Consider the following 24,741-nt stretch of genomic DNA (forward strand, 5'->3'; position numbering starts at 1 on the left):
CCTTTCTGTCTGAGCGTGTACCACTTCTACACACACACATTTTTCATGTTTGATGTGTGATAATGAAAATGATGTCAACCCCTTTTTTGCAGCTCTCACACTACACCGCGTGTCACGAGTTAATCCCCGGTTGCCTCCGTTTCATACTAGAAGCTACCCATGAGCTGTACGGCGAGAGAAAAGACGGCCTTGCTGTTTGAAAACGGAGCAATGGAACAACAATGTAGGCAGTATGGTATCGAAGGATGCAAGTCGGAAAAGAAAGAGATGACAAAAAGACAGAAAAGCCAGTGAAGAGAGCCACGACTGGGGCAAAATTTTTTTAAAAATATGTGTGTGTGTGTGTGTGAAAGGATTTAGAAAAAGTAAAGAGCAGTGGGTGGGGATGGGGGCAGATCAAGAGATTGAGCTGTCTCGTTGAACCATGCAGTGTGCTCAGACCTTTTCAGCTTTTCCTTTCATCCTCTTCTATTCATGAGTGCACTGAGTACACATGCATGCACACAAGAGAAAGGACACACTCACACACTGTATACTGCCTTTAAAGGGGATCAATGAGCGGGTTTTGTATTTTATGTGAAAGAACATTCCAGCTTGTGTTATCATGTGTTTTTATTGCTTAGTGCACAGTCTTGTGCCTCTTAGTCGGCCGTCTGTGTAGAATGAATTGACAGACCCTTGAAATCTGCTTTTCAGGAGAAGAATACATGGCGATAGAAAGGGTAAGGAATATGATGAAATCTCAGCTTTCAATTTTTGAAAATATAATTCGATTAACGCAGCCAATATGTCCGATTCATCCTTACAACTTATCGCTATTCTTTCTTATCACTGAAGAGATCTCAGGCCTAGTGTTATAATTTGTGATGGTTAGAGCAACTGTTTCAACTTTTATTTTTTAACAAGGTGGAATCATCCTGCTTTGAAAAGCACACTTTGCAGGAAGGGCTTGTTCTTTTTTTGTATTTGTTTAGATTGTATATTTATTAATTGATATCATTAGGACACACCTGTAGTATTCCTGGAGAATATGTTTTTGTCAGCTTTTGTTGCAAAGAAAATAAACAATAATATAGAACATATTATATTTGTTAAATAATAAATCACGACTGTGGACTTCATGCCAACACTAGTTCTGAATCATTCGGTTTAACATTTGTGACTTTTTAAGACATAGAAAGTGAATATATAAATGTGACACCTGTACGCAAGCAGGAGCATTAAGTAGTAGAGATTCATATTTTATCATAGCAATATTAATAATGAAATGCTGTAACTTACAGTTTTAGTACTTGTTGATCAGTGCGCAGGTGGGTGGACTCAGCTAAGTGAATGCATAAATCTGCCGTCTTTGTGACCTTGTTTCTGTGCGCACCGCCCTTATTTTGAAGTGGCAGTCTAATCAATACCAATCTTCTGAATGACAACAAGAGTCCCGGTGTCTGAATGAGAGATCGAGTGCTGGGGAGGCAGAGGGAGAGGAATAAAAGTGAGTGAAGACTAAAGCCATCCGCCAAAGTTGTGTTACACTGTCGGGTCGATAAGCCGCTGCATGGCTCAATAACCATGTGAAAAAAGGAAGCTGGCTTTGGGACTTAGTTCAGCCGCGTGTTAGCTTTGGCCTTGTAATGGCTGCCGGTGGAGCTGACATGATATACAGTTGTCTATATGCCAAGCGAGTTGGTGTAAAAGCCGGAAGCGGCCTGAACTGCAGGGTGTTCGGCGTGTAAACGACGAGAGAGTGCTGCTGTGGGTAAAAATCAAGCATTCAGCCTGCAAATTTGAATTCCTCCTTCAATTTGAATCTCAGCAGCTCATCAGATCGGTGAAATCCTCTGAGCTGTTCCATAAACTCTCTCTAGAAAGATCATTACTGCGCCTGGCCTCAACGTCAAATGAGATACCGCGTGTAAGTCATCATGCAATAGTTGATTCAGCATGCTCCCCCTGTGATCTCTCTCGCCTTGATTTATATTTGATCGCAGTCCAAGCAGAGCCCAGCTTAGTGTGGACAGTTTTAGGCTTTGGCCTTTTGAGGCGAAGATAAATGTGGGGAAACCTAATTAATAGCAGTCGACTCTTTATAGAAAATCTAATGTGGTTTGAGTTATTTTGTCTATGTTTAATGGTATTATATGGTGCAAAACAGCACAGGGTCTCTGAGCGCTTTCAACTGTGACTCGCTCTCCGACAAATCCATATCACTGTTGGAGGGGACTGGAGTCTGGTTTTGTTGATTAAATTGTTAGTATTCCCTCCTCTAACTAATGTTTCCAGTCATCTCCCTACTTTAGAAATATGTTCTCATGCACATTCACCCTTCTGTACCCCTCCTCCGTCATCCATGTCTCTTGTTGCTGTTGCACGTCTTCTCTTCTCTTCTCTTCTCTTCTCTTCTCTTCTCTTCTCTTCTCTTCTCTTCTCTTCTCTTCTCTTCTCTTCTCTTCTCTTCTCTTCTCTTCTCTTCTCTTCCTTCTCCTTATCGGAGGCAGTAGAGGATTACAGAGGGGAGCTGACACTGAATGGCAGGCAGACAGCTCCTGCCGACTCCTCTCTTCCCCATAGAGCTCCGGGCCTGGGACGGGGATAAGCTGACAACCTGGGACACAGCCAGATAGATAGTGATAAGGAGGAGGGATGAAAGAAGAACGCTAGGAATTGGGGTCGTGTACATGCCGCATATTGTAGCAGAACTGTCATCATTTTTTATCATCCAACATCACAAGTGTTGTCTGTCTGAAGACTGTGTTACAATTTGAACCACCATTGATAACATTTAATGCTTCGTACTACATGTAAGAAGTCACATATTTCTTGTCTTAACATATATCTCGGTCAGTTGAATAGACAAAACCATCCATATCTTCTCTCTGTATTTACACCAAAGTGTTTTAAACCGGTATTTTCCTTTCTTTATTTGTGGAAGGTCAACTTTAGTTCACATCAGATTAGTTCAGGGGCCACATACAGCCCAATTTATTTGTGAGTGGGGAAGAGCAGTAAAACTGTTGCATAATATACTTTATATCCAAATTTTAGGTCAACTCTCAATTTTGCCTTTGTTTTAGTGCCAATGGGTCCGAGTGCATTTTGAAAAAGTTTTACAGTAAAGAGTAGAAATGCAATCTTCGCTCATGACTGATTTTTGGCGATGCTCCATGGTGCAAAATACATTGAAATGTCCAAAAACCATGGTCTACAGTTGCAGCCTTCAGCATGCATGTTTCCACATATTCACACTTGCAGTTTCATAACCCTGTTACTTATTGCACTATCCTCTGACAGGGCTTTGCGTGTTTACTTCTTGATAAACAATAACTCGTCTGATTATGATAGCTACAAGATTAATCCAAATACTGAAAAATAGAACTTTCCACCCAGTTTCTTCTCATTACTTTGGTCTCCAGTACAAGAAGTGGATCACAGACAAGGTTCACCAGCATGCATCCAGCCGGTTCCCTGGGTGGTGGCACAATTTAAACAGACTATGCATTTAGAACTTTCTATAACTCCTGTTTTCACCAAGGCCTTTACATCAATTGTTGGAAGAAAAGCCCCCAGATTCTCAGCTGCAAGGTGGGTGTGTGGGTGTCAACAATGTCTTAAGTCTGAGCCGGGAGGATATGCACTGAGCGAGAGGAATTCAATAACAGGAAAATGGCCAGTGATAGAAACAATCAGTGAAATACCAAAACCCACCCTTCACCAGTGTTGTTCTTGGCAATACCTTGCATTCCCATTACTACTGTTTACACCTCGGTGTGCTGATGTCAAGATACGACACATGGCACTGTAGGCACGGTCAGTACAATGCATCCCAAAATATCTTGCTCCTTGATGTTTTGTGATGTGGCATATGCTGGGAAGGTCTGAGTCCCTGTCCGTCTGGAGCTAATTGCTGTCCCCAGACTCTGTTTGAAAACAAAGGACCTGGTTCACCACATGATCCGAGGATGTACATGGGTGAGCACTGGATGGCAGGTCAAGACGAGCCTGTGCAACTTAACCACACATGCAATATTTAAAGCAGTGTATGTAAGGCTGAAACTATTTCCTCAAACTGTGGTGTGGTTTGAAAACAGCAAGTTTGTGAATGCGTGGCTTGATGCTTGTCTGTCTTTCTGTTCCGACAACTGTCCAGCTGGATTGCTTGCTGGCTGGGGGTAGTGGCTTGGCCATTTCACCTTCTATACTGGATGACCAGCTGGCTGGTTGTAGATCTGCTCTATCTGGCTGGACATTTTGTTGGATGCTTGGCTGTGGGAGAGCTGGATACATGTCTGTCTGGCTGCCTGACTGGCTGTTATTTCTGGCCTCTCTTTGACTTTGTAGTAAAGTCATCAAATAGGAACAGGGATGCCTGGCCAGGACAGTCATGAGGTGTCCTAAAACACAACTCCAGAGATAAAACCCAGTGAGCCCAGATGCTATTTCCTCATTCGAGTCCGTCACCACTTACAGAACCAATAGCTCCTTTATGGGGCAGCCATCCGAGATCTTTGATACTACATTTCCACATAGTTCCTCTTGTGGCATGCTGCTACTGCTTGATGAGCACCACAGGCTCCTCCAAAAGTAACAGGATTGTCTACATTATTGTCTGAGGTGAGGTGATTTAATTGGGCCTATAAATGACACTGACATGCTGTAAGAGGGTGTCATAGTGAAGAAACATCATGTGGAGTAGTGAAAAAACATCATGTGATGCAATTACAGCAAACACATAGCTATAGAATTCACTCCTGTTGCTGTGGCTTCCTGTGTGCAGCACACATACAATGGAGAGGAGTTTATGTATTTCTGCTTTTCTTCTCCCAATGTTGTCTTACAGCTAAATAGTCAATCTTTTGTGCCATGGAATCATTCTGTTGTTGATTAGATGTGATTGATTTGCAGGATATTGTCTTGTAAAAAACAATAGTCCAATTTCATTGATTGTGTTCATGTCAGGATCATAGAAATGTGCAGTCACACTGTTCGAGGTGATGTTGTTTGTGTACACTGCAGCTAAGTCTCCTGTTTTTGCTGGCGTGCTCATCAGTGAGCGACTGTCGCGCAGAGTCAGGTGATGAGCTGTGGCTCACATAAATGAGGTTAATGTGAGGTTTCACCGTGGCCAGGCCGGGTCCAGTTCTCTGACATTGTCATCTACTATCATCTGCCACAGTGCACACACCTGGCTGCAAACTGGCCTCGGGTCACAGCAGTTCTGAGTACTGATGGCGTTTAGACGAATCTTCAAAGGAGCCACAATTTTATATGCTCACGTTGGGCAGTGAAAATCGTTTGGCAGACAAGAAGCCTGTCTCATATTACTGCTGCACATAACAACAGGTTCACATGTAACTTATATGATATACACACACATTCCTGGCACATATTTGCATGAGCAAATAAAACAAACAGTCATACTTGGTGCAGCTGTTCTTTAACCGTCTGCAGGGGCTTACCCAGTGGGAGTACCTGTGGTTGGAGAAGAAAGTTGACCTCATCGGAAATTACCAGGTATCCTCCCTGATAAAAATAACTCTGTTACTATTTGTATATTCCATACCATCAAGTATTCTAACAGGAACTTGTCTAACTTCGCGTGTGTCAGATCTTAAAAAGCCATGGTGGTTTTGTAATTATCATCATCATAGAATCTGTAAGTACCTGATGTCGAAGACTTGAAGGACTTCATCTAAATTGTCCTTCTATGAAGAGAAAAAAAATGTGACAGTGAAATCACAATGTTGAAATATTCGCTCATACGTGTAATAGCCCATCCAATGAAGTGCAATGAAAGGCCTGTTAAGTCGATCTGAAAGCTTCACCATGCATTTTTTCAATCTACACTTTTTCCATGATAAGGTTTCGATGCAAATGTTAACTTGTTCCTTGTCAAAGGTCTGATCTTCGGGGTAAGATATGTAGGCGTAGGATTAAAGTTAGACAGCCTTGTAAATAAACTTGAGTCGGTTTAACATAAATAGACAGCTGCTGACATTTCTTCTTTACTGCTTTTTATGTGCTGCACTCACGACATTGTGTAATCACTAATGTCTTCTTAAACAATATTTCCCTCCGCACCCACTTGAAGACGAGCTTCACCATGACAGGCACTACAAATACCCATCAGATGAGGAGCATCAACCAATAACCCTGAAAAGATCTGTTTATTCCCGGCCTAATATCAAACCTCTCACCTTCAATAAGCGTCAAAATCTAGCAACATCTTTTTGAGTACAAAGATCCCCCCCCCTCTCTTTCAGTGAAGTGCTTTGGTTTTTGAGGCGAGTGCCCAGTCAGCCTGGTTAATGCTACATGACGTGCCATTAGGTCTGCTAGCTATTTGCCCCCATACTACCTCCAGCCGGCCTGCCTGAGATGGATAGCTGAGTGCATTTGCAACCTGACAGGACACGCTACCTAACTGTTGACTGCTCCTGAAAGGGTGGGCTGGGGTGGCGTGGGGTATGGAGCGGGGCCGTGGAGGTAGTGTACACCTTTTAGGAGGCCTTTCACAGATACCATTTGCACTCCTACTTAAAGCGAGCGGGCCCGTGTGTGTGGAGGGGAAAGAGTGTGTGCATTTGGGTCCAGGCTGGGGTCATTAGGAGGCAAAGCATGCAAAATTTATGTTGTTTCAGGACATCAAACTTGAACAAAATACGCTTGTCATAACAGCTCTCACTTAAGTTTTTTTTCATTGTAACACCTGCAAGATCTCAATGGTTTTCATGATAAAACTCAAAAAAGCTCATTCATGTTTAGCACATTTGCACACCAGATATAATCCCAATTGAAGTCAATTTAATGTAAAGGAACTGTGAGCCTTCGAGACCAGACATAGTCATACACAAGTTTCACTGACACTCGTGTGGATAACAGAGAACTTCCAGTATGCTTATGGGAAAAGTAAATACAAGAGATCGCAGGAAATTGAAATATTTATTGTTTTTCAGCAAATAAAAACATGTTGACTTTTTCCCAAATGGGCTCATTATTCCTTGATATCAGTAATGTCAATAAGACATTTACCCTTTCACACACACCAATGGTGATGCCTGCCACTTAACCCTCACTGTCATAAATGCTCTCTGAATTATGGCTATAAGGGACTGGATAGAAGTAAAATAGTAAAACATGCTACTTTCATACCTTGGCGAACACAACACACCGCACTGGGATGTGAAATTAAACAGTGACCTTTAGGCTGGTCTGTGTGCGGCTCCAGTCACTCGGTGCATCAAAATATCTTTGTTAAGTCAGACACATGCTTCATTACCAAACTTTACCTTCTGCTGCATCGAGTAAAAGATTGTAAAACGGAGATAAAGTTTAATGCCGCCACTCTTTAACCATGAGAGCGTAAATTTCCTAATGCGGCTGAAAAGTTGTCAGTTCTTCTTGGTACTTGAAAAGTTGTGATAAAGCTGTTATATAGCTTGCTGTTTGTCTGAGGCGGTGAAGGAAGCCGGCAAACTGGATTTCTTGGGCTTTTAAAGGAAACCAGCTGAGTGAGCGCACGGTCCGCTGACTCTGAGGTAGACCTGAGGTCGTCTCTGCTCACACAGACCTGAACTCCGTGTCGTCTGCACTCGAAGGGTTCAGGTCTCTGCTCACATAGACCTGAACTCTGTGACGTCTGCACTCGAAGGACCCTGGACCATGTGAGCGCCACAATGATCCACTGTGATACCCAACACCAGCTAGGAGGATTAACAGCAGCATAAATTAGATCCACCATGGACTGATTTTAACTTTTTAGTTGTGATCACCTTGTTTCTAAAGAGATATTTAAAAAATATTATGTGACTCATTGTTTTTTTTTGTCTTTTTTTTTTTTTTAGGTCTGTAGCCAGATGGTAATTAGACTCTACATTACATTACAGTTGTTACTATTTAGCAGCAGGTTCAGTCGTCATTGTTTACATCAAAAACATTCTTTGGTTTGACTGGGGTGATATTCATAGCTTCACCTTTGATGGCCAGACACAGGGAAATTGTTGACAAGCTCGTGAAAGCAAGAGGACGGCATGTTGTTGTGCCTTAGCCCATGTAACCCTAACCCTGAGTTTTAAAGCGTCATTGGGCACTATGGGTACGCAAGATGACTCAGCCATTACTGTGATATAAGTGCTGACTGCTGGAGTTTATATTTAGTCAATTTGGTAATGTCGATATATTGATAGGATGGGAAATACACGTCAGGGATACCTCAGAAAAAAGGCTTACGTGATTGAGAAATACTGCTTAGTGTGGGTGTTTGTATCCAGAGAAGCCATTGTGTGACTTCTAATTGCAGCGACATGCATTTGAAACATGTTAAAAGTCCAAAAGGGAAGACAGATTCAGCTGTGTTTCTTTATGTATGCTCGCTTTATGAACTTAAGCACTGAAACACACATTTCCATCAATGAGTGCTGTGATGTGTCTTGTTTCATGTGTGTGCCACTATCTGTGACTTCCTATCTGCTGACCAGCAACAAGCCTTTGCTTCATCAACAGGACCCGCAGGCCTTCTGTATCCCATGAAAGGTTCTCTTGGAAGCGATCAGTCGTGGTTCTCCATGCACGTTTTAAGTGTGTCTTTGAAACAGAAGCACTCATTTTCTGCAACCTAATCAACCAACAACTGGGAACATCCCCAAGTTCAATGATTCGTGTTGCAAAAATGGCTCTTTCAGTCATCAGATTACAAGAAACTCAAGTTCCCTCTCCCAGTCGATGATCTAATTCTCAGAAAACTTGCACAAGGCCGCTAAGAAGCTGCTGGATTTGCAGGTTTCTATTTGAACTTTTTGCAACGGGTTTTCTCTGTCCTAAGTGTGTTTGCCAAGTGCAACACATGATTAGAGTCCACCAATAGTAATTCTACTCAGTCCCCTCTGCTCCAGCTTTGGAGGAGAGATTTGTAGGGTTTATATTGTTGTTGTTTACTTATAATCTTTTAAAACTGAGGCACAGTTTCATAATGCCTTGTAAAAGTAGTAAGCTTGTGTCCTGTGCTCATTTATATGGTTTTCGGTTTGCAAACCGCACTGCGTGGAAAACAAAAGAAAAGGTTTTCAGGAGATATGGCTCAGATCAGGCTGTCGAGCTTTCTTAACAATTGACTGTAGGCTGTGCACAAAGTCAGGGATTTGTAACTTGTACTATTATCCCCTTTTTACCCCCTCTACCAAACACAACTCAGACTGCATTTGACTAGAGAAATAAAGCTCCTCCGAAAATAGTTTTCCCCCATTTTTTCAACATCAATTTTATAGTATTTGACTTTTGAAAACTTAGATAATATAACAGTAATTCTGAAGTATAAAACATTTCTATCCTTTCGAAGTGGAGTTTGCATGTTCTTCAACATGCATGCGTTGTCACCAGGAAATTGTCTCTCTGTGATTGACCTGTAATCGACACCATTACCCTGCCTTTGCCCTTACAGGATAAAGCATTATAAATGAAGTATGCAGTCTTTTTGCTTTGAAATATCATCAGGTTATGCAGATTTAATTTCATTTCCTGGCAAACAGCAACGCAAGCTTTATGACTGCTGATCTCTGTCTAATCAAATCTTTAAATTCCCCTGGATCTTTTCTTAATCCTTTCAATTGATTCTTTAATTTGTGCTCTGCTTTATGTTATCTACTTTCCAAATATGCAATGCTATGCTAAGCAAAAGCAAAAAAAAAAAAAAAAACGGGCTTAATTTAAAGATAACTGTTTCTCATTAAAAACTGACATAACACCTAAAACACACTTGTACGAGCCATGGGGGTGTGTTTGAGCAGGCTGCAGATGCCCAACTGCGCCCACAGTAGGGTGTTCAGAATGGTATTATGAAATAATTATGTCCAGCATCTCTTCCAATGCAAAGCGTGAGGAAAACAGCTTTTCAGGAGGGAGATGAGAAGAGAACAGAGTTTTATATTTTAGGAAATAGCATTTCTCGTTTCACCAGCAACAATACAAGTGGTTGCCTCTTGTACTTTCCCTGGACGCTGCATCAGGGGAATCACTCAATTATTGAACCACTACTGTGGACGGGGGATTGTGTGCATGTGTGTTGCATGCTTACAGGACATGGGACAGGTTGGATATATGTGTGCATGTGTGTGCGCGTGTGCCTGCGTGTGTGAATGTGTGTGTGCACTGAGGTGGGCTGAAAGGAGCTGCAGTAATTTCACAGAGCAAGAACTGTGCGCCTGCCCCACTTTCAGGCTTTTAATCATGTATAGACACTTGGGGCACTCCTCCTGCGTGTGTGTCTCTGTGGTGTGTGTTCTTTACTCGCTCTGTGTTTGTGTGTGTGTGTGTGTGTGTGTGTGTGTGTGTGTGTGTGTGTGTGTGTGTGTGTGTGTGTGTGTGTGTGTACAGTACCCGTGTGAGTGTGAGAGAGGGTTTTGGTACAGTATGTGTCAGAAGAGAATGCACTTAAGAACTCCCTGACCTGAGACTACCCTGTGTGTTTGTGTGTGTGTGTGTGTGTGTGTGTGTGTGTGTGTGTGTGTGTGTGTGTGTGTGTGTGTGTGTGTGAGTGTGGTTTTTCATGCGTGCATCTGTTTACTTTCAACATCTAAAGACAAAATCTGTACACGATTTCTCTCCTCATGCAAACCCTTTGAGCTTCTGCTGGTTCAATGACAGTGATTTACTACAATTGACTTTGTTTTGCCCTCATTTCATTTTTGAAATTCTGATGCATATATTGACACAAAAGCTGGAGGTGAAGTTAAATGGTGCACAAATAATGTAAAAAAAATAAATAAAATAAATCATCCTTACAAATATTGACCTTTAAGTCTTGATGGAGAACCTTCAACCTTTTTCTAAAGTGTTAGGTTGGTACATCGAGTTTCAGCAAATTACAATCTCCTAAGACAAGACGCGCGTGTGTTTGTGTGTGTGTGTGTGTGTGTGTGTGTGTGTGTGTGTGTGTGTTTTTGAGTGAGTGCACAATCAGTCTGTTGGCCCCTCCAACAATGTAATCTCAGTATGACCTTGTTGTAGTTTGTAGCCCCACAGTACCATCCCTGTGACTAATGCCCAGCCTAACAAGCTGCCACAAGCAAATGCACCATTGTACTTGACAAGAACACAATATAATACTGTATGCAGTCGAGGAGCGAGCTTCCACACGTCTCCTCGCTGTGTGTGACACACACTACGCAGTATTTTGTAATATAAGAATGAGATGGGAAAAAAAAAAATGTTAATCATATTATATAGGTGTATTTGTTAAGGAGTGATAGACTGTCACCTTAAGATAGCTGTAGACTTTAAAACTAGATCAGTTAAACACAATTAGTCAGCATGTTACAAAATGCATTTTTTTTTTTCTGTACATGTTGCACTTTAAACCAGATATCAACGTGACTCAACTGATTATTTGATTCTAATCCTTTGCTGTCTTGATTATTCTCATAGGCTGATTTTGGAGAGTCACAGTAGACATGTATGAGCCTGGCCTCTGGAGGAAGGACAACAGGACTGCACATCGCCAGCCCGTCAAGTATTGACAGGATAGCTCACTACGGAATGCTAACAGGCTTGAAGGGTGTGGCCTCGCTGTGTTCGCTGCCCTGACCTCCTGACCTTGGTTATATAACTGATCGCCAGTGCTTTGTGGAAGCGAGTGGGAACAGCTTTTTATGATGTGTCATGCTGCTGACATGACTGAACAATGACATAACCCGAAGCCACAAGAATCTGCAGCACTGTGCCTCATTACTCTGTGACCTACATGACATTTGAACTCGTGAAGGACTGACTAGTTATCTAATTTTCTAGATGGCGTAATTTTTTAGGAGTTCTTATCATGCATTGGATTTATAAAGGATGTATTACACACATGCACATGAACATGAATGCACACACCCATTATACATGTAGTACTATCAGTCAAGGTTAAACAAAGAGAGCTGGACCTTATTTGGGTTAAGGGCAGTGTCGCGTGTTGGAGCTGAGCCACAACCTCTCACACACACACACACACACACACACACACACACACACACACACACACACACACACACACACACACACACACACACACACACACACACACACACACACACACACACACACACACACACACACACACACACACGTCGACACACAAAAACACAGATTATACTCACACCTGTCAGTGTTGGCGTCTGCTTAGTCCTCTCTCTTGTAGCCTCTGTGTTCCTTTGTCCTTTCTGTCTTGGTCATCTCCAGGGACAGCTGGCGGGCCAGTGTGAGCACCTGTACTTTGCTTATGTGTGTCTTCGTGTGTGTGCTTGTACATGTCAGGAGGTGTTAGGAGGGTGTATCTACAGTACTTCAGCCAAATATGTATGTGTGTGTGTGTGTTTATTGTGTAGCGGGTGTGTGTGTGTGTGCATGTGAGCACCTGTGCTGCCAGCAGGAGCCTGCCATGGCTGTGGTGCTTCCTGACGTATACGGGTGACTTCCTAAGGTCGTGCTGGGAAACCCATAATAACTATTAGCTCCTTAAACTTGACTTGCTTTACTGTCCAGCAAAAGAAACCGTGAAATACAGACATGTGCCCAAGAGCACAATTATGTTCAATTGACATGTTTTCCTTCCTTTCTCTCTGTCACTCTGTGTGAAACAGGTTTTCTCATTAAAAAAGATATTTATCTAGTTACAAAGCTTTTCAAAGCAGCCCAGGACTACTGTGTGCAAGTGTCAGCACAATGTCCGCATAGATTGAGGGGATGGACCTGTACACTGTGTCTATTTCAAGTTCCCGCTGTAATCAAAGCACATTTGTATGCTAAATGAGTTTAAACTGTTAAACTCATTTCGCATAAAAAACAATTACAAATTAGAGTGAGTATTTTCCTTAAAAAACGAATCTTGCAGCCGATAGCTGTTTCTGTCCTCACCTGTTTGACCCAGTTTGTTTTTGTCGCCTTTCAAAGAAGCAAGTTAGAGTAGTGCCACTTTGCATGTGTGTCCTGCGGGGCTCATGTCGGTGGCTTTCTCTATCATTTTCTTCTTTCAGTTGCTTCATAAATTAGATTGATTCTTGAACAAAAAAAGATAAATTTGTTTGGTCTGGTTTTGTTGTTAATCTGAGCATTAAGTGGCGAGAGCGTCATCGAGGTGCGTCTATCGCCTTTCTTCTCTGAAAATGTGTGGGATTTATTTTCACATTGCTTTTACTTTTTCCAAAGATGCAGCGTCAACATTTGCTCTGATTGCAGACTATTTTGTGTCCCCGGTGAACTTTAACTTTGGCTTATAGAAGCAATTAAACCATCAGAAGGAAATGGCTCTCTTGCCACAGCTAAAAGCATGGCAGACAAGAAAAAGACCAGAGGTTGAGTCGTCACTCGGCAAACTCTGACAGGAATAAAAGCGCGGGGGCGAGCGAGACGAAAAGTTTGTGTCAAACAGTTGAATGAGATCTCATGAAACCTGCTCTTACAGCAACAGCTTGTATCCCCTCTGCTTTAATACCATGGTAGTCCGTAATCCGGCCATTATACCTGCTGCCTGCCTCACTGTGAGATTTCCGTCTTTCACGGGTCTTTCACACTGGGACTGTATACTCTCCCTGTGCTCATGCTGGATTTTAATCGGCGAGTTAGTTGATTATGATATTCCCTTTAATCTAATCACTGGAGCGTGATGCACATGGAGTTTATGTTTTGGTAAACAATGTGTCAAGGTGACGGTGAACCCTTTACAGTTTTCTAGATTGCCTCTGCATGCGTGCATATATTGTATGTACATGCATCTTTGAAATGCGGAAAGAAAGACTTGGGAAAGGATCAAAGGCAGTAGATTATTACTATGCATGCGTGGGTAGCATATTCGGTATGTCTTTTGAATGTTTGCTGAAGTGAAAGTGGGAGAATGCAGTGCGGGCGCGCAGGAGTGGGTGTGTGCGTACACTTTTGAAGATGCGTTTGTGTGCGTGTTCCCTGCAGGCCCCCCTCCCAGCGTATACTCCTTATCCCGGCGTAGGGATCCTAGGGAGGCGATCAAAGCCGGGCTCCCTGCGACTCCCATGTCTCGGGGCCCTGTGCGCTAACGTGGCTCGACTGAGGAATGCTGAGTAATTCCCCGAGGTGGCAGCTCGCGCTCTGATGTTCAACATTAGTGAACTCTGTCAGTTTCGCTTACACATGTTCGCTCCCTGCACACTTGTATGTTCACCGGTCAAAACAGCACTGTGCCGTGCAACGTGTGTAGCAGCAATTTTGCTCACTTTACACTTAATAGTTTCCTGTATCTTTACAGAGTGAAGGGGCGCGTGTGCATGTGTGTGTGAGCGTAGACATTATGGTCCTTTCCCCCTCTTGCTTTTGTCTCGGTCACGTGTTGTTGTGAGGTTTTATTGTGGTGCGTTGCCCGGGAGAATACAAATATCAGAAGGAAAACAAGAGTGCATGTGAGGAGTGAAGTAGAAAGAGGCAGATATGATTAAAGAAAAAGCTGAGGGGAAGAGGTGAAAAATAGGAATGTTGGATTTGATTAAACCTTCATTGGTCTACATTTAAACTCTCTGATTCAAAGGAAATAGTGCATGAAAATACTCTTTTCTGAGGATTTACAGCACCAGCACTCTTTCTTGTAGCTATCTTTCCTCTCCATTTGTTCTCTAAAAACTTGCAGAACTCTTGTAAAATGGTTAATCCAACCTTGATGGTTGACTTTCAGGTAACTTTCTCAGCCCTTAATAACTTCTTTTTGTTAAAATGATTGTCATCTCAGGAATTAAATAGCTCCTATTCAGTCTTTAGTGGTCTAACAGAACATGAGGAGATGCTCAGTTACTGTCCCAGCTTGTGATGTTGGACTGAGAGAAAGTGTTTTCCATCCATCCATCCATCCATCCATCCATCCATCCATCCATCCATCCATCCATCCATCCATCCAGATTCACACCGATGTGCATTTTAAAGTCACTAATTAACCTCAGATGTTTGTTTTTGGGCTGTGGGAAGAAACCAGAATACACAGTGAGAAACCCTACACATGCACATAAAGAACATGACTACTTTAAACAGAAAGCCCTTCAAACCCAGATTTGAACAAACAAAGCAGGTCCATTTTCGTCCTAATGTGTATTTTCACTTCAGCCTGCTGCATTATCTCAGCTGGGAACAGAGTGTCAGGGCATCGGTGACTATTTCAAACGGCACCACTATCTGTGCTATCTGGATTGCCAGGCATGCTATTGCGTATGTCCACATTCTGTGTGAATGGTAGTGGAAGCTTGTCTGTGTTTATCAGCAGGAAGAGCGTGATCATCAGGTACACACTGGAACATTTGGGCAGCTTTTAAGGAGATGTGAACTTTGGCCTGTATTGATAGTGCTGAGAGTGAGCGAGTGAGTTGCATAACTGAGAGATAATTTCTGTTTCTTTCAGTGTCTCATTGTATCTGTGGGGCTCTCTTTTTCTCTTGTGTTGCCGCTGCTTCTCTCAGTTTCACATTATTGAGCTGTACTCGCATAATAGCTCACCAACTATATTGCCAAAGCAAATATATGTTATCTTTTCAGCTTGTAAGGACACTCCGCCAGAGAACATTTCCTCCTTTAAACCAAATCTTTGCTGGGTTTATAAAACGCTCAGTCATATGTGGGTCATTTGTGTTAAATGTTCTTTGTAAAACTTTCACGAGTTCTTTTAAGCATTGTAAATTGTAAACAGACATACATATTTTATGTGTACATTTTGCAGGTCCACGTTCCTTTGGGTCGTAATTACACCTCTCAGATGCACACAAACAGATGCAGACTGGATTATGTTCAACTAACCAGCCTATCATGGCTGGCCAGTTAGTTACTTGTCCTATTATGCGCAGCCAATGAACCCAGGACCTGCAGTGCAATCCAAGAACTTTGCAACGCTGCACTTTCCCCTGTCCTGGGAAGCTGGTGCTTATGACGCATTTTAAACCAGAAAAACAGCTTGTTTATTGCAGTGTGTCTTTTGTTGGGGAGCCAAGTAATAGTCGGTTTCAGGAGAATTCCCTTCTCAGGCCAGTCGCTTGCTGGTGCTTTCTGCTCGTTCCTTTTATTGCATTGATTTGATAACTCTTTTAGTTTAAACCTCCAAAAGTACAAATGAAGTACAAAGGCATCACAAAGGGAGACATGCTTACCTTGCCAAACTTGTCGACAAGGGAGTATGGTGTGCCTGGCCTCCTGAGAAAGGCTTAATAAATGTAATGAAATACACAGAGGGAAAAAGTAAATAATGTGTGAAAACACTATTCAAGTGGGATTGAAATGTGACAGACTATTAGTTAGACACAACTTCATATGAATATTCCCAAATGTCTAGAGAGTTACATTTCTTTTCTTTGCCCACTGTCTGCTGGTGGTTTCGTTGTGAGTGACAGAAACATTAGCAAGACAAGCCAGCTCCCTTTTGTAATACTGCGAGAAATAGAACTCCTGATAGAATTTGCTATTATCTATTGAAAGTTCTCTCTTCACAAGGACACTCAAAAAATTTGTTTGTTTTTTTCTGACATGAACCATCACAATGACAAATGTACCTAAAAATAATCTCATCTGAAGAGCCTGGCGTGCGAGCATTTCCCTCCCCGCAACTGAAACTTTGTTTTCATTATCTTCTACGGACATTGTATTGACTCAAACCTTAAACATTACTACTTGTACTGGTGTCATGCCAACTCTAACCTTAAATTGACTTCAGGCTGAAACCTAAAAAAATTATTTTGTTCCTATACGATCACTGTATGGGCAGATTTATGTCCCCTCAACAGTAATAAATGTCAGTGTGAGTGTAAGCACACCTGCGCATGAAGGGTCTGCCAGTATTATTGGGTGGCTTTTGCAACAGACAGAGCTGAATGCGAGGCTGTTGAGTAGGAGGGGAAATGGAGCTGACCGTGTGAGATTATTCACCGGCCTGAAATGAAACAGAACATGATAAAGATACAGACAAGGTGAACCCAGGTGAAAGCTCCGTCCGGTATTGATTTGACCCCTTCAACTGACCAGAGACACGTATCGATTTATGCTAGGGACAGGTTAAAAGATGGCCAAGCGGGAAAGAATATAAGCACAAAGAAAGAGATGATCAAATAAAATTCATTATGTTGTATTACTTTTACACAATGGTTTTTATTGATTCATGCTTTGCTATTCGGGTAATGTAAATCGGGCTACCCTCGATGTACAGTGATAATTTATTTCCTGCTTTTGACAGGGAAAGTTTAAGCCATGTCAGTACTTGTTTGCTGTTGGCTAAAGATGTCTCTCCCTGTATACAACAGTGAGCATCAAAAACGACAGGGAGTGTCTGAACAGATTTGCTTTTTATATCCAGATCATAAGAGGGCGGACTTGTGCAGCTGATACCTTAACCCTAAAAGGAAAGGCCATCGCCATACTGCACTGTATGCTTGTTGCACATGCCTATTTAAAGCTGCATTTATCTAAACCGATCAAGTGTAATTTTGTGACTTGACTTGTCTTGACTGAACATAGAATTGCTTGATTGCCATTGTATGTGGACATGCAATGGAACTAAAGTGAAAAATACATAATGAGAGAAATTAGCTACTGTATGCCATCATGTACATGGTTAACTCTTTATTTTGCAAGTGAATACTGTTGTTACGTTTTAAAACACACGTTCAATATTTCAGTGAGTTTCCTATATAGAGTTTATATATGTAAAGTAAAAAGTAACATTTAGCATAGCTCCAAATTTTACTTGTGACTGTCTTCATTAACAGTATGTTAGAAAGTTTCAGTTCCATCCTTTATAACCTTCCCCCCCCCCCCCCCCCTCATCTTGTTCTCTGTTCACGTGCAGCTCTGTTTGTTGTTCTGTGTTTGTCAGTGTACTAACTCTTACACAAACCAGGTCAGTTTTGAGTGTGTGTGTGTGTGTGTGCGTGCGTGCGTGCGTGCGTGCGTGTGCGCGTGTGTGTGTGTGTGTGTGTGTTTGTTGAGGTGTGTCAGCGTAGTATAAACAACGCAAAAGTGTATTATCACCTAATGTCTGCAGGGCCCACTTGTCACATGGTCAACTGACCTCATTTTATGTTGCCGGGGCGATGCTCTTTCTCAGGGTTCGACCCGATGCTCGCCTCCGGCGTGTGACCTTGGGACATGTCTTTGTCACTGAGGTAACAGCCTGTAAACGAGAAGAGTGCACTGAACGTGTGCACCAAGTGTGTTTTTCTCTGTGTGTGCTTGTGCACGGAATAAAACATTGTGGCACGTTTTTATTAGCCCAAGGAAGATCACCTCATTTGTTTTCATGAACATCTCGCTGCACAGCCATAAAGTTAGCTTCACGCCAGGGTGATACATGACACGATAATGCTTTGCTCTAGGTTATGGTGGAGTGTCACTTGAGTAGTTGTGGGATTAAGTGCTTTGCACAGTAGACGTAAACAGACGTTTTCTGGTTCTTTAAGCATTTGATGCATGGGGCTTGAAAATAGCTTTTTATTTCCCTGAATGGCGCACTCGCAGATTCGAAAAGGAGAAGTGTGATACTCTCAGTAGTGTTTCTGATAGAAATAGATTCTACTATTGTGGTAATTAAGCAGCTGAACTGCCAGTTTCCATGACAGAACCTATCAAAACGATGTAAAATGGGAATTAGTTATTCTGCACATGCAGGATGTGTTTTATTCGATCTGACTGATCATACAGTATTGTTCATCTGAAAGTAGCATTTTTCATCTAACTTCAAAGCTGCCCACATTTAGAATGACTGGAATCCCTGTAGATATTAAGCTGGGTAGACTAAAGCCAGCAGGCTGGATTACCATGGATCTCCCAATGAAGGTGATATAAAAGTGGAGGCTTGGAGGAGTGCTTATCTGTGATGGAAAAGACAAACTAACTATTTCTGATGTGAACCAAACAATTTAAATATTTTGTCCGGAGAAAACACTTGTTTTGCAGCTTTCCATTTCATCATAACAGCCCCGACTTTACTGCAGGCACTGGGTCAAAGTGAAACGCTGTCCTCACCGAGAGAAAGTGGGTCAAGTTCATGAAAGAAACCTAAATGACTACAAACAGGAATTTCTTTTATTTATTTATTTTTTTTTAAAGAGGAGGACACAAACCTCAAACCACCATCTCATGTGGGTAAACAAAGCGTGGTTGCCATGCCGATAGGGCGTCAATGTATAAATAGCATGGGTGTTTTCTCTGAATACTCTTAGGAGAGGGATGCTGTGCAACAGCGGAGGGGAATTAGCAGAGAGTGATAGTGTGCAAAATCCCATCGCACAGACATTCACAGCAGCAGATGCTTTAGGTAGATTAGAACTTACATTTAATTCATCTTATTTACATTTAACACGAAACTCCGGCTATTCCCCCTTTTTTTAAATCGTGATCTCAATATGAACAAAAGAAAAAGGTAACAGAGGATTCCCTCATGTGATGATGTGTGTCCTTTAATACTTTTTAACGTATCGGCATCCAACTTGCCGAAGTTTTACACCTTTTGAAAACAAACTCCTCTGTAAGTAGTTTTATTTTTGCATCGTGTAACTGAACCTGAAGTCATAACTGAGCTACTGTGTGTGTGCGTGCGCGTGTGTGTTTTCCCCACCTGCAGGGAATGGTGACTGCACCTGCAGCAGACAGACAGATGTGAACAGACAGACAGACATCTGGGACGCTTCCCTCCCTTCGCCACAGAGATCCAGACTCCACATCAGGAACTTCAGCTCCAGCCAGTTGTAAGCTCTTAACCGAGCAGCAGGCTCCACCTACTCCACCCAACGAGTTCCGCCTCCTCTGCTCAGGTAGGACTCAGTTTTCTTTTTAACATACGTTGTTTGCTTGTGGGTGATCTCTTTTTTATGTTTAATTGGGGCTTGAAAGCAAAGCTGGTCATGATGCTTTCTAATCACCAAAATTAATAATTTACATTTAATTCAAACACTCTTAAGAGGAGCATTGAATGCTCTGGTGATAGAGTGGATTGTTTGTCAATGACTCCTGAGTTTCCCCCAAAAGATCAGCAAACACCATACATGGCTGCTGTCGACTGGATACATGAGCATGCAAAGTGAAGAAGACAGAGTTTCTATTTAATTAATACACTGCTCACAAATTGTCAAGGAATTTGTGTCGAGTGTGTGGAAGAATGAGTTATTTTCAAGCAACAAATGTCTTTGTAAACATGCTAATTTAACAGCGCTGGATTGCTTCCGTCATTGTTCTCTTAATTGGCTTACTGTGGAAACTGTAACTTGTTGTGTGGTATTCTCTGAGTTGTGTCTTTGAAACTTCTGACTATGGATAGATGGCTGGATAGATTCATACATGTAGAGATGCATAGATGAGGTCACGTCAAGTAAGACCAGCATGTACAGTGAACCATATATACAGAGGTTACCAAAGGATAGAGAACGGATAAGTGATATGAACAGATAAACCGCAGGCAGGGCAGAAAGTTTTCTACTTTCTGCCCAGGCATAATATTACAGTTTGATATGGATGATCTTGTACTGTAGTCACCATTTCTCTTTACATAAAAGATCACGTTGCAGTCTTAAATAATTATTCTCTGTATTGCGCCGTGGAAACGGTGAAGAAATGTTAAAGATTGTGATATTTTTTCACATGAAAAGTTAAAACTGCAGGTGTGAAGTGACATAATGAAGCAGGATTGACTAACAATTAGTTTTTTCTGTATTAGTGAACTCATGAACTTGTGCTGCTGTGTATTTATAGTTATGATTCGGAAGTCTTGACTGTCTTTGTGGCTGATTTAGAATCTAAACCACTTCAGGATAGTCTGCTCATATTTTTCCTGCTTCTTTTCTATATGTGATTTGACTTTTGATTTTCTTGTTTCCTCTCGTTCACCTTGTCCCCTCCCACTGTAATAACTCTCTACTCAGCAGGCTGTCCTATCTGTCTCTCTCTGTTACGTCTCCGTCTCTCTACCCATCCTTTAACCCAACCAGCTCCCTCCAATTTTCTTTCTTTTTTGTGTCCGTGCCCTCCAACTGTATCTATTGAAGCTCCTCCATCAGTCCTTTATCTCCGTCTCGCCAGCTGTGTGTGGAAGCTCCTCACTCCCTCCTCCGATGAGAGGCTGAAAAGACGAGCTTTCTGAGAGAGAAAGTGAGACAGCCTGACTTTCGTCTCAATGAACGTTTCTTACTCCCTTCTCCTCCTCAGATGTATATAAAGACAGAGTAGTACAGATAAGATTTCCATATACTCTGAAGTTCCATTAATCTGGAAAAAACAACCCAGATAGAAGCGCCTTCTGAGCCTCGTCCTTTTAGCAGCATGCCGCCTTTTGACTAAACAGCTTTTTTGTTTATAACCCCTCAGCAATCTCCAGCAATACTTGACTCGCCCGCAGCGTCGTTAGATTTCACTGTGAGGTACTTCACTGTGCTCAGGGACTCGCTTCACAACTCTACAAACATGTTTTGAAGTACAGACTAATTAGTTTATTAAATTAACGCCGTACCAATTCAGAGAGGAGCAGTGAAGAGGAGGGGGAAATCAGGAGCGCCGCTAACAGAGAGTATGAAAGAAAGGTAATCTGCAAATGAAACAAAGTGGATGATTAAGCAGAAAGCCTGAATTTAAAATAGCGTCATTGGATTTTTATTTTTATGAGATTCAGCCTCTCTCTCCTCCTTCCCTCGATCAATCTTTCTTCAGCCATCAGTCTTGCTGGATTAAAATTACACATTTCTCCCCCCCCCCGCTGCTTTCTGCTTTTGTAAATTCACTGTTGACAGTTGTCTTTCTCTGAGCTGAAAACCTCAGAATTGAGCAGATGGACGGGTGACAGTCTGAAAGCTCCAACAATTACACGTCGTGATGATCAACATATGGCTGTTGGTGCACCGCATATAGAATAAGTCTCTCACTCTCTCTCTCTCTCTCTCTCTCTCTCTCTATATATATATATATATGGAAGTTGAAGCTGTAAAGTCAGAATCAGTATGTGGCAAAAATCGCCCGGGATTGATGTTTAAATGTTTGACGTGCGCCTTATGTTGTATCCAGCCACACTTCAACAGCAGAACGAGCTTATGTCACGTGACAGAGAATACTGCTGAGTACAATCCCCTTCCTATAAAGGATATTTTCGTTTAGCATATTGCCAATCTTGCGTCTTGTTTATTACCGCCACTGTTTGTTGCGCTCATCGTTCTATTTCAGTCTATTTAACTTTCAATGTTTAATGTGTGACTTTAAATAGTTTTAATTTCTGTCTATGTTATTATCTTAAGAAATGAATGCGACCTTGTGAATGTAACTGATATTGTCTTAGCTTGTAAAAGCTTTCAAACCATGAGCTACTGGCAGCTCAGCCCCAGTGGCTTTTTAAAAGGTATTTATTTAGGGTGCGTTTGTACCTGATAATCTTTAAAGATACAAACTGAATACAAACGAAGCAACAGGCTTATTTGCCATTAATTCATAATGGCGTTCATGAGAGAAATGTAAAACTGAACAAAATTTACGAATATTTCTAGATTTAGATAATTAGATATTATTAATAGTTCAAATAGGAGACACAGGATTTGTGACTGGATTTAAAAAGAAGTGCTTCCGACCCCTATTATTTAAGGTAACATTAAAATATCTGTAAGTCACTCAGTACTCTGAATGTTTGAACAGTGACATGCTACTTTAGTCATTGGTCTGTCATTTTCTTGAATAATAATATTCATGCTTTTTACCATTTTCCTTGATTGAAGTATTGATTAAACACTTAACATAACCAAGAGAAATTGAGAAAAAGAAATGAAAGAACCAGAAACTGAATTGTTTGAATGAACAATAAAAATAAATGTGCCTTATTTCAGAGTTTATGTTTACTGTTTTCCAGGAAACCTGCGTTACAAACCAGGGACCCATATCATCCATCTGTCAACTGGTCTTAAAGCATCAATTGATGCACCCTTCAGATTTTTCCCATTACTTGTCGGTTGTAAGTTCAGATTCACATCATCCTCGGGGCTTGTTTGCAGAATATGCTCGGCTTTGATTTTAATATTGCAGAACCAGGCCGTGAAGATATTTTCTGTGCCAAGAGAAAGAAAACTTATTTATGTCTTGCAGGGGAAATCTGACAGCTTTATATGGATTCAATCAATTTTCAGAGATTGATTTCTTTCTCTTTTTTTTTCACATGAAACTGAAATTACTCCCACCCACTCTCTCACTTACGGTTAGACTCAGTGCAGCCCGCAGCGGCGGCGGCTCGCAGTAATCTCAAAGATGTCAAATTCCTAATTAACCCAAAATGCTTTTTATGATAAAGCTTCACATGAGCCTTTAGATACCCAGCGCTGCCGGAGGGGAAGAAATACTCAATGTAAAGAAAGCTCAATCTGTTTTACATCTCTAGCATCTCAAAATACAAAACCCATCAGAAGTAACACATCAAAAAAAAAAATTTACATTCAGGAAAGAGTTCCACATTAATGATATCTTGTTTATTTTAGCCGTGTGTGCTTGATGTTAGTATAGATACTGAAATCAATAGATGAACAAAAGAGGAACTGAATTTACTACATGCGCTGTTCCACACTACTTGTTTTATCCGGGGCTTTAGAGGGTTAAGTAACCTGAGTAAACAGAGAGTTCGTCCCTTCTCCTCTGTGTGAGCTTGGATTTCCCCTTCTCTGTTTTCTTGTACCGGTAATAGCTGTGCTCCGCTTTATTTGACCTCAGTGGTATTTCTCTGTGTACTGTGGTTTCCACTCGTAATCAGGAACATATTGATAAAGCAGCTTCCTTTGTGTTTTCATTCTTTCACTTTCTCGTTGCACTGGTTCAACAGAATATTAAAAATAGGAACAAAATTGCAATAGTAGCTGCTTTGGTAGTGGACAAACAAGGACACTGATGTAACTAAATCAAGACACACAATATGTTTCCTCTTTCCCTTTCTGTATTTTTCAGCCAGTCCTTTGTTACCATCCCTCTTGTGAGTTTCTTTTTGAATCCCTCGCTTTATCTTCGTGTCTTCACTCTTCATGTCGCAAGCCATCGACAGAAAAACTCTCCTCGCATATACTCGTCTTCCCCTGCACACTAAACAATTAGTCAATCAGCGTGCGTGGTGTTTGTGATTTATTTCATCCAGACTGCTTATTGTGCCTGAGCTGCAAAGAGGCGAAGCGGGAGAGGAAAAGGGAGAGTTTCTCAATTAGAGGAGCAAACCTGAGACTCCCCGCTGTGCAGTTATTACTTCCTCTTAACAAGTGTGAAAATATGATGCTGTGAAGTGCATGTGAAAAAAAATGATTTTTTCAATTTTATTCGACATTGTTACTTTATATTGGTTTGAAAAGTCTCACAATACTGTATTCCTCGTCTTTTGCTAGAAGAATCCACAAATCCATGTGAAAATCCCCCAAATAAGAGACTTTTTTGTGTGGTCATAATACCACACCGCATATTACAACTCTATTGCAACTTTTAATAGCGTTTAAAAGAGAATTTAGAGGAATAATTCGGTCTGTATTAAAATCAGGAATGAGAAGTCTTTCACAGTAAACTCCAGCAGCAGCTGGTACTCTCTGCTTACAAAGGAGCGATATTGAAGTGAGGTTTAATACTCGTACATGAGGTCCAATGTCTTCCCCCGCAGGAGCTAATCAGTGTGCATGTCTGCTCAGCGTAACCGCGACTCCACTACTTTGTCCTGCGTGTCTTTCCAAAAGTGTAACAGTCTGTGTTTGCTTGTCAGCACGTCTTTTATGTTAATACAGCAATGCACCTTCGTCTTCA

General features: G+C 41.6%; 1 long non-coding RNA gene across 1 annotated transcript in view; it reads left to right on the forward strand.

The window, feature by feature from the left end:
- The window catches only part of LOC308122803, a 73,607-nt gene that overhangs the window by 4,061 nt on the left and 44,805 nt on the right, over positions 1–24,741 (forward strand). Inside the window, exon 2 of the long non-coding RNA XR_013936171.1 lies at positions 19,577–19,766. This is a non-coding gene — a long non-coding RNA (uncharacterized lncRNA). The remainder of the gene's footprint in view (positions 1–19,576; positions 19,767–24,741) is intronic.

The sequence above is a fragment of the Lipophrys pholis genome (genome assembly GCF_963383615.2).
Source record: "Lipophrys pholis genome assembly, chromosome: 17".
NCBI lineage: Eukaryota > Metazoa > Chordata > Actinopteri > Blenniiformes > Blenniidae > Lipophrys > Lipophrys pholis.